The sequence below is a fragment of the Talpa occidentalis genome, unplaced genomic scaffold (assembly GCF_014898055.3).
Source record: "Talpa occidentalis isolate TD23 unplaced genomic scaffold, MPIMG_talOcc4v2.1 talOcc4.4, whole genome shotgun sequence".
NCBI lineage: Eukaryota > Metazoa > Chordata > Mammalia > Eulipotyphla > Talpidae > Talpa > Talpa occidentalis.
In genome coordinates, this window is record NW_023604295.1 from 20,573,419 (window position 1) to 20,584,021 (window position 10,603).

Sequence of the window (10,603 nt, forward strand, 5' to 3'; positions counted from 1 at the left end):
GAGAACTAAAAGCCCAAGGAGACAGAAAGAGACAGAAGTAGCCAAAGGGGCCAAAGACACTATCTAGATTGAGGTCTACTCAGGAGTCATAGACACTCTTTCAAATATTTCACTGTCATCTCTGACTTAAAACGTAAGTAGTTTTGGGCCTCCCCTTGTGGCGCAGCGGTTGAGCCCTGGGCTGTGAAGCTGCCCATAGCCTCTGCGCGCAGGTTCAATCCCCGGCCACCAGCGAGGGTCCCACATGGTACGACAGACCTCTCCTGCCGCACCGGGTGCTCCCCTCAGCAGTGTATTTCATCAGTCTGCCTGCTCTGTTCCCCACTCTGGCTCTGGTGAATTCTCTCACCCTCCCACGCTTCTGACTGTACCCAGTGCTTGTATTAGTAAATAAATAAATCTTAAAAAAAAAAAAAAGTAGGTAGTTTCTGCCTAGAATACTGCAGAAACTTCAGGTAAGGAGTCTTGTAAGCTGAAAAGTGAGCAACAAGTGTGAATTAATGCCACTCAGACTTCCTGGCCTGAGATTCTTAGGGGGTGGGGAGAGTGTATGCAAAGGTGTGTATACCTTTCTCACACATGTAGGCCTCAACCCTAAGTGTGAGTTAGAGAAAATTGACAATGTGAAGGCTACCAACTTCCCTCCAAGTGCTGTTCTCTTTTCTGCAGCTCTTTAAATTGCAGGTGATTCAGTGTTTCACCTCTCAGAATTGGGAGAATATGTAAAAATTCCTTCTTAGAGGGCCAGTGATTCCAGCAACAAAACCTAGGTAAGGGTATGAGGATGTGGTCACTGAGACTTGTAACACAAATGAGTGGTTTTGTAGGGATGGTTAAAATTATGTTTGATGGGAATTGAATATTCAAGGTAATGAATTATTTTTTTAAGATTTATTTATTTATTTATACAAGAACCGGGGTACAGGCTAGATTTGCGGGAGGGTGAGAGGATTCACCAGAGACAGAGTGGGGAACAGAACAGGCAGACTGACGAAACACACTGCTGAGGGGAGCAGTGGGCGAGACAGGGGAGGTCTGCCTCGCCATGTGGGACACTCGCCGGCTGGCCAGGATCGAACCGGCACTGCAGAGGCTGCGGACAGCTTCACAGTGTGGCACTCAACCGCCTGTGCCACCACGGGAGGCCCAATTTAATGAATTATTAAGTGTAGTTTTGAGATGATGCAATAAATGTTTCTGTTGCGGTTTCTGTTAGAAGTTTTGGGCCTCACCTCAGGAAGAATTTAAGAGAATAAAGTCTTTTCATTGTATAGGTTGCAAGAGAGGACATTTAACATATGCAGAGTGACTGACACCATCTCAAACCTCAGGTGCAACTCTGTCCCTAACTGATAAGGCAACTGTTGATATCCGGAAACCTCCACACAAGAAGTGGTTTTGACCCAAAGTAGGAACAACTACTTCGATAATCTTGAGTTCCAGTTGTGGCAGTGGAGCAATGGGGAATCCCAGGTGAGTCCACTCTCACAGTCCGAAAGCAGGCAGCACAAAAAACTAGCTGTCCAATCTCTGTCCCTCGCTCTCGGCCTCACCTCATGTTGTGTAAATACATTTCACACACACCGGACCCCAGCCCAACACACACACACACACACACACACACAAACACTTTCAGAAGTAAGAAGGAGGAGGGGGTAGCAGCAATCAAGAGTATATATGGTTAATCTCACATTTTCTCATTAGAATCATTACTTTAGGGGTTCTTGAGTAGGAAAGCACCTCAAGTTTTAATATGTCATGGATAAAGGCCTACAATGCCCTAACCTCCTGGGGTTCATTAACATTTTTTTAAACATTTATTTATTTATGCATACAAGAACTGGGGTACAGGCCAGAGGTGTGGGGGGTGGTGAGAGGATTCACTAGAGACAGAGTGGGGAGCAGAACAGGCAGATCAACTGAAATACACTGCTGAGGGGAGCAGCGGGTGAGTCAGGAGAGGTCTTTTGAGCCATGTGGGTAGCTCCCTGATCGGGGATTGAATTCTTGCTGCAATGGCTGTGAATAGCTTCATAGGTTGTGTCTTAACCCTTGTGCCACCAGGGAGGCCTAGGTTCATTTACATTTTTAGGAAACTTTAGAGTGTATATAATTCTTACTTTAAAACAATGAACCAATAATAGTTGAATCTTAGGCATTCAGACAGTCTGAGAAACTTTGGGATGATTTTCTGCTTTCACACAGCTAACAATGGCTGACACACAAGTCTAGCCTCTGTACCTGGAGATGTGTGTCTAGCATGTAGCAGAACATTTGCTCTGTCTGTTCTTGGAGGGGTCCAGGGAGGTCTGAGTGGCCAGTGAAGGCACTACCTCCCTTGCCATCTTAGCAGCTCTAAGAGGGTGGAGTATTTTTCTTTGAGGCCAAGGTTGGCACAGAGAACTTCCTCACTGAAATTTTCTGCCAGGCTGAGTTGTTTTCTTGCATAATTCTGCCCCCTACCCCCACCCCACCCCACTGGCCTTTGGTCAAGTTTCTGGGATTTTGGCGTATGTCTGTGGGGTTGTATCTATTCCTTCCTGGTGCAATGGAGTGAAGATATGTTTTCTCTTGGGTGAAATTTACAAGCACGTTTTCCTCCTTGACAGGAACAAAGAGCCACAAACATTTCCTTTGGGGAGAAAAAAGCTTCCAGATGCAGGGCTCCAAATGTGAGGGTTTTTTTTTCCTTTTCTTTTGGCTTTTTTTTTAAGCTTAATAATTACACTGGACATATTTATACTGAAGAAGGCCCACAGTTTTCATCCTAACAGGGACTTCACTAAAATCTCCAAGTCAGAAATACATCTGTGTGTCTGTTGCTTGGGCTTCACGCCACTGATCTCTCTCTTAAAGCAGTCACCACGGAGACCTTGAGTTTCAACCCTGTCTAGAGACTGAAGAAGATAGGAGAAGGCCCTTTTTTCTTCTTATTTTCCTTAGCTATGTTGGCACAGACTGCAATTTTTTTTTTAATCTAAACTCTTGAACTGTTAGAGAACTACTTTCAAATTGTCTCTAGTTAAAGAAGGAATTAAAATGTTGAGAAAACCCTCCAACAAATTTTCATAACCACAAGTTTTTATAGGTTGAAAACTAATTAAGGCATTCTAATTGGTATCATTGTCTATTTTAGAATAGTATTTTCCAAGACTAAAAAAAAAAAATAAACAGTTTATAAAACTGATAATCTAAGTTTTGTTCTCACCATCATCTGAATAATTGCAGAAGATAATTAGCTCACATGTGCAAAATCATTGTTACCTAGGAGTTTTTGAAAGTTTGAAGAAATAAGCTACTTATACTTAATTAGAAAAATTTTTCTCTTTTCAGTGTTGGCAAAGAATAGGCTAAGACCTAAGAAATCTCTTTGGTTATGGTAGGGTAAATGAAGATTGCTCAGGCTTTTGTGCTGTTGGCCAATGTAGCTATCACCTGTGCCCTTGAATGCAGGAGGCACTTGGGAGCATGGGCTCTGATACGCGTGCCTGATAGTGGACACCTGGGTAGGGTGTGGGCATGCATAGTGGGCATGCCTGAGCCTGAAGGCTGAGCGTATAAGAGCTGCATCACAGAAGGCAGAGGGGTAGAGAGACCACGAGACAGTGCCAGAGAGGCCAGAGAGAGTAAAGATTAACCACGGGCTGGGAGGCCTGCCAACCTCCTGGCCCCTGAACCCTCGACCCCCCTGCCTGCCCTGCACCTGGTTGCCTCACTACAAATGATATGGAAAGATCATTAAAAGGCTGAAAAAGGCACTGAGGGCTCCCGGACTCTCCATTATCCGACTTCCCAGATCCATAGAGAAGCTGCCCTGTGCCTTGCAGGCACTACACTTATACACCTTATAAGCAAACATGGAGATATTTAACGGCAGTAAAAGGTTTTAGCCCATTTTTATTCTAACAGGGATGAAACTCACATGCATATGAATCAAATCCTGCTTCAGTGGGTCTGGGGCTGAAGCAATACTCTGCAGCTCCCTGGAGATGCAGACTGTTCTGCTCCACAGTGCACACCTTGCAGGTATGGTGTAGAGGACAGTGCTTCTCCCTTCCCTTTCCCACTCAAGGGGGAGACATATAAATAGCAGAGTCAGAGGGCACCAAGTAAATGCAGGGCAGGGTCTTCTAGAGAGTTTAGAGATTGCTGGGTATGTTCTTACAGTGAGTTGTAGTCTAATCTGTGCTATTCAAAAAATAGGAGAATCCCTCCTAAATTCAAAGCCCTAGGTTAAGCTACTATATAACATGATATAATAGAAACAATAATCTCATTAAATTTAACATCTGTGCTTTTTTAAGGATAGAAAAATTCCCCATTGCTAATTTTTTCCCCTCTTTGTTTTTATTTTGGAAGTTTTCAAACCTACAGAAAAGTTAAAAAATTGATATAACAAACAACTTCAAGCCTAGATTTACCAACCCGTAACTTGCTGACATAGTTTTGTCTCTGTTTATGTCTGTGTGTGTGCAGACATATGCACACAAAAGATAAACATCTATTTAACTTATTTTAATATTTTTGGCCAAATCATTTGAAAATGACTTGCAGATTTCCATTGTTCTTTATCAAATTGCTATTGTTTGTCTTCAGCAAACACAGCTACAAACTGGCATGTTGACCGAGAGCTCTGTGTGTGCAGGAAGCCAAGGCCACTTGGAGTTTCTCAGACTTTCTAGGATTGGGCTTACAAGGAGAAAGAAGCAGATGGTGGAGACCTTCACTCCTACTTAAAATCCTTCAGCTAATCTAGTTACCTCACTTTATATTGTCTTTAAGAAGCCATAGAATAATCATGCTGGAGGCCACCAAAATACAGGGATTCTAAACTGGGAAGCAAATAAGAATAACTTGTTTTGGGCCATCCTGGTGGCACAAGGAGACACAACCTACGAAGCTATCCACAGCTACTGCAGCACGAGTGCAATCCCTGGCCAGGAAGCTGCCCATGAGGCACAGCAGACCTCTCCTGTCTCGCCCGCTGCTCCCCTCAGCAGTGTATTTCAGTCAATCTGCCTGTTCTGCTCCCCACTCTGTCTCTGGTGAATCCTCTCACCATTCTCCTCAGAAGAATGTGCACCCCATTTCTGCATATGGACTAGCTCTTGGGCCCAGTTGTAGGGTAAATGATTGTCAGGCTTTTCTGCCCTCCTGCCATTAGGATTGATGATGGATCCCAGTGGTCCTAAATGCATGCCTGATGGCAGGCACCTGGAGTAGGGTGTGGGCATATGTAGGTGGGTACACATGGGCTGAGATGGGGCTTATAAGGAGCTTATAAGGGTGGCATTGCGGAATGGAACAAGTGAGAGACTGGAAGAGAACCAGCAGAGAAGTAGAGGCCACGAGAGAAGGCCAGAGAGCCCAGAAAGAGTGAAGACTTGCAGGGGGCTAAAAAACCTGCAAAACTACTGAGGACTCTGACTCCTCCTTTACCCGGTCTGCATGGGATCAGGAAAACCTGCCCTGTGTCTGTTCCTGCCCTTACAAGGACCCTCCTTTACCCATCTGCACAGGTTCATAGAGAACCTGCTCTGTGCCATCCTGCCACTACACCAGGTAACTCAATCTCAGAGGTATCGGTATATAACCCCAAGTCCACGATGGGGGTTGAACCAAGAGCATTTCAGTTCTTTCACATATTTTTGTTTTTTCTTCCAGTATGAGATTAGGTCTGTTCAGCCTTCCTGACAATCCAACCCTGATTCCACAGCTCTAGTCACTGCTAAAATAAAAAAAATCAGAAAAAAATGTTTATGAATAAACATTTATTTTTGAGATGTGAAAGAGTCTACATTCAGATATTGGTTTTTAAATAAATCTCAAACTATATGGGATAGAGTCTTACTGATACACCCAATTTATATTCCAAAACAAAATATTACATTGTTTCTTCTCAAGACTTCGTGTGTGGGGGGAGGGGCTAATTTTCCTATTTAGTTCTCAAAGGGCAAATCTCTGCTTGACTGAAAAGGATCACAAAGTCCAGTTGCCACCCCGTAACGTGCCACCTGCAAAACAGCAACCCAGCTGCCTCAAAAATACAAGATCCTGGGGCCTCCCTCGTGGCACAAGGGGTTAAGCACCGCACTATGAAGCAATCTGCAGCCTCTGCAGCACAAGTTCCATCCCCGGCCACCCAGGGAGCAACCCACATGGCGCAGCAGACCTCTCCTGTCTCTCGGACTGCTCCCCTCAGCAGTGTATTTCAGTCAGTCCGCCTGTTCTGCTCCCCACTCTTTCTCTGGTGGATCCTCTCACCCCACCTCCCGACATCTCTGGCCTGTACCCCAGCTCTTGTATGCATAAATAAATAAATCTTTTAAAAAAACAACTCACAATCCTGAACCTTCTGAGTGATTCATTGTATTCATGCAGCTATTACAGGTCTCTAATGCTCTGCAGTGGTTGTTTCCTAAATTCCACTCTTCAGAAATCGAATATGGCCATAGAATCAGTATTTCACAATTATTTTAAAGGAATTGCCAGAAAAGAAAACCTTATTTCAAATAAAAGAATAGTAACTTTTTTACCTTGTTGAATTTTACTTAAGAAAACCACACTGTCAAATAGGTAATTAATACCTATGACTAAAATCTGGGAAAGCTTTTTAACAGACATTTTACGAGTATATAACAGCAATTACTTTATACATAAAAAATTTGTTTTGATGATGCAGAATTTGAAAGTTTTTAAAACTTGAAAAATAAAACTCACTATAATTTGGAAAAACAGATACGCAAAATTTGCAGAGGATCAGATCTTTTTATGTTGGATCGTTACATATGCTAAATAATTCCGGCCATGGTCTTATTGATGAGAATATGTGTCAAGATAATGTTGTAATTTCAGTGATGCCTTCTTTTCAACTGACTTGATCAACACAATAGTATAGTTGTCTATAAATTTGTGATGAACTAGGACAATGCATTTATGAATGGCTTAGCGACAGCTGCTTGACTAAATGTTTTGTAGAATTCATTGACTTTTGCTAAATGGAAAGGGGTGTTTTTATTTTGTTTATAGTCACCAAACCAGTCATCTAGTGCTGCTGAGGCAGCTGTCAAGGTCTGTTGGCCAAAAGAAACTAACCTGATTGTTTCCAGCTAACCGGCAGAAATAAACAATTCAAGGGGGAAGAAATGAGGATATTTCTGAAGTGATATCTTAAAATTCCAAGTTGCAGTCCACTCATGGTCATGAAAACAATCTAGCATTTTTTGAAAAACTGAAATAGAGTAAAAAATCTTAAGCACAATAATAGCATTGTGAAATGTTTACATTTTGTTTATATATATGCTCATATATAAATCACACAACATATGTATATATGTAATATATGCATAATATATAAGCATATATATATGCCTGTGTGTGTATTTGTGTGTGTGTGTGTGTGTGAATGGATAGATTGATACCATACACACCACGGTTACTTTCAGACAATATACTTCTTACTGTATGTCATAGTCAAAATAATTGAAAAGTCACTGTCCTAGTAGTAGTGGGGAAAAACATAAACATCAAATCTTTCTGACCAATGGAAAACATTTAAATAAATCCAAGCATCCATTTCATTGATCCTGGGATTGCCTTTCTAATACATTACTTTCTTTAATAGATCATGAAAACCTCACCAGGAAACTGTCTGCAAAACATTAGTGTCAACTCAAGTGCACCATGTCTCAACCCTTTTACCTCTAGAGCACACGTGACATGTAATGTTCACACGTGAACATGTATCTGAATCACACAACCCTTTGACCATATCCACATTTCAGATCTGTGGCAAAGATAAAACCTTGATTATATGAAATACCTACAGACCTTTCTGTCCCTTTCTCTCTCTTATCCATGAAAGCACAAGGTGATAGAAATTAGTTACAGAGGTCAGGATCAATTTGGAGCCACTCTAATACTTTTTTTAAAGAAAGAAATGGAAACATTTGCAAATTTCAATTTATCATAACTGTTACAAGTAACAACGATCTGAGACATACCTCACAATAATGTCATTGAGACATGTAGTTGAGAGTTGTTGTAATGAATTGAGAGTATATACATATATCTCTCTACATTCCAGAATTACACAGTTTTACGTACAATGGACCCATTCGGTGTCTTTCGCAAGGACATCCGAGGTACCAAACTCAATGTAGAATGTCTAAAGAGTAGTACAGAATCTCATTTTATCATGCATCACTTTATTGTGCTTTGCAGATACTACATTTTTTTTAAAAGTATGTTTAAAGTTTATAGAAATCCTCCATGAAGCACCAAAACCATTTTTTTGCAATGGCATGTGCTCACTTTGTGTCTTTGTGTCACATTTTGGTAATTCGCAAAATATTTCAAACTTTTTTATTATTAAATCTGTTATGGTGACCTGTGATCTGTGATCTATAATGTTACTATTGTCATTATTTGGGGGCCCCACAAACCACAATCATACAAGACAGTTGTTATGGCAATTTTCCCAGAGCAATCCGGCGGCACTCAGAGAGGTGGAGAGAGATTTATTCTCACACCGGCGGGCCCAGTGGGATAGCTCCCAAAAGTCTGAGCCGCGAAGAGCAGAAATGGCAGGGTTTTATACAGTTTGCATGCAGAAGCTTGTCACCCCATCCATCATAGACTTTTCTTTATTGTTTGGGAAGGGGGTCAAGGTAGCCGGGGCTACTACTGCGGGCAAGCAGCTCCCCACAGCAACTTTCCACTCCAGCAAGCAGCAGACTCCAAGCAGCAGACTTAGCAACTTCCTGCTTCACAGTAACTGTTCCACTGACTGCCATAACAACTTTCTCTCTTCTATCTCAGGCCTCCCTAGTCCCTGAGATGCAACACTAATGAAATTAGCAGGTAAATAATCTTGTAATAGCCTCGAAGTGTTCAAGTGAAAGGAAGAATTGGGCATCTCTCACTTTCCATCAAAAGCTAGACATGATTAGGTTAGTGAGGAAGACATGTCAAAATGAGCTAGGCTAAAAGTTAGGCCTCCTATGCCACTTAAGTAACTTGTGAATTCCAAGGAGAAGTTCTTAAAGGAAATTAGAAGGATCCTTTAGTAAACACATGGAATATAATAAAGCAAAACAACCTTTTGCTGATATGGAGAAAGTTTGAGTTATCTAGATAGGAGGTCAAGCCAGTCACAACATTGCATTAAGTCAAAGCCTAATCCAGAATCAGGCCCTCATACTCCAATTCTATGAAGGCTGAAAGAAGTCAGGGAGCTGCAGAAGAAAATCTGAAGCAAGTCGAAGCTGATTCATGAGGTTTAAGGAAAGAAAACATCTTTGTAACGTAAAATGGAAGGGTTGGTGATGCTAGAGATACAAGTAATAGATCATGGTAGCTGAAAAATTTCTATATTTCAGAACTTAAACCGTGTCTAGGGGGTTTCTGTCTTTCATGGGAAAAGGAAATTAAGAGTTGAGGGACTTGCCGAAAGGCATGAGGCTTCCTCCTGGCAGGACAGGGAAACCCTCCTAGCACTGAGATTCCCCCCATTCTAGTAGCATTTCTCCTGGGATGCAGTAGGCTCCAGGCTGTGTGACTTATTAGGAACTCTTCCAACTGATAGCAGCTGTGCTTCCCAGAGTGAAGAGTGGCAGTCCTGGTGGCTACATTTGCAGAAGAGATAACAAAGGGAAAATTTTGACACTAAGGAAGTGCTACTTAATGTATTCATTTAATTAACAATCATTTTAATCACAGGTACATAGAACATGAAGGTGGACAAGCCCTATCCTGCTCTTATAGTGTATAATGTAGCACAGAAAAAGATTACATGGTGTAGGGTAAGTGATTATCAGGCTTTTCTGCCCTCCTGCCATTAGAATTAATGATGGATCCCTGCGTGAATGCATGCCTGATGGAGGGCACCTGGAGTGGGGTGTGGGCATATATAGGGAGGTTCACCTGGGCTGAGACTGGTTTTATAAGAGTGGAGTCACAGGGAAACACCAGCAAAGGAGGAGGGAAAGAGAAGAAGAGAGAGAATGAGACCACGAGAGAAGGCCGGGGAGCCCAAGAAGAGTGAAGATTTGCCAGGGGCTGGGAGGCCTGCAGGCCTCCTGTCCCTCCAGCACCCTGCCTGCCATGTACCTTGTAAAATCACAACAAAAGCCTGAATAAAGCCACTGAGGGCTCCAGGACTTCTTCATCCATCCGCTCGGATCATAGAGATCCTGTTCCATCCCTTCCTACCTCTCCATATGGCCAATTAATTATGACAATATTGGGAATTTACAACGGTGAAATAAACCAATGTAGTTTATAAAGAGAAGTGGTGATTAGTTTTGCCTGGGGCTTGAACTGCTGAGATGAAGGGATGTTTTTGGGGAATAGGATGTTGGCAATTGATTCAGGAGTCAGGTCAGCCTTGCACATCACTTATGTTAACAGTCTCACCTTGAGAGGACAGGTTGTCTAGTAAAAGATGCTCAGACTTTAATGTGGGAATCTTATTATAATGCAGATCGTTATTCAGTAGGCAGAGGAGTGGTGATGGAGATTCTGCATTGCTAACTAAATCCAGATGACTCCCTTGCTGTTCTTCACAGACCACACGGTGAGGAGCAGAGGCCTAGTAAAATAA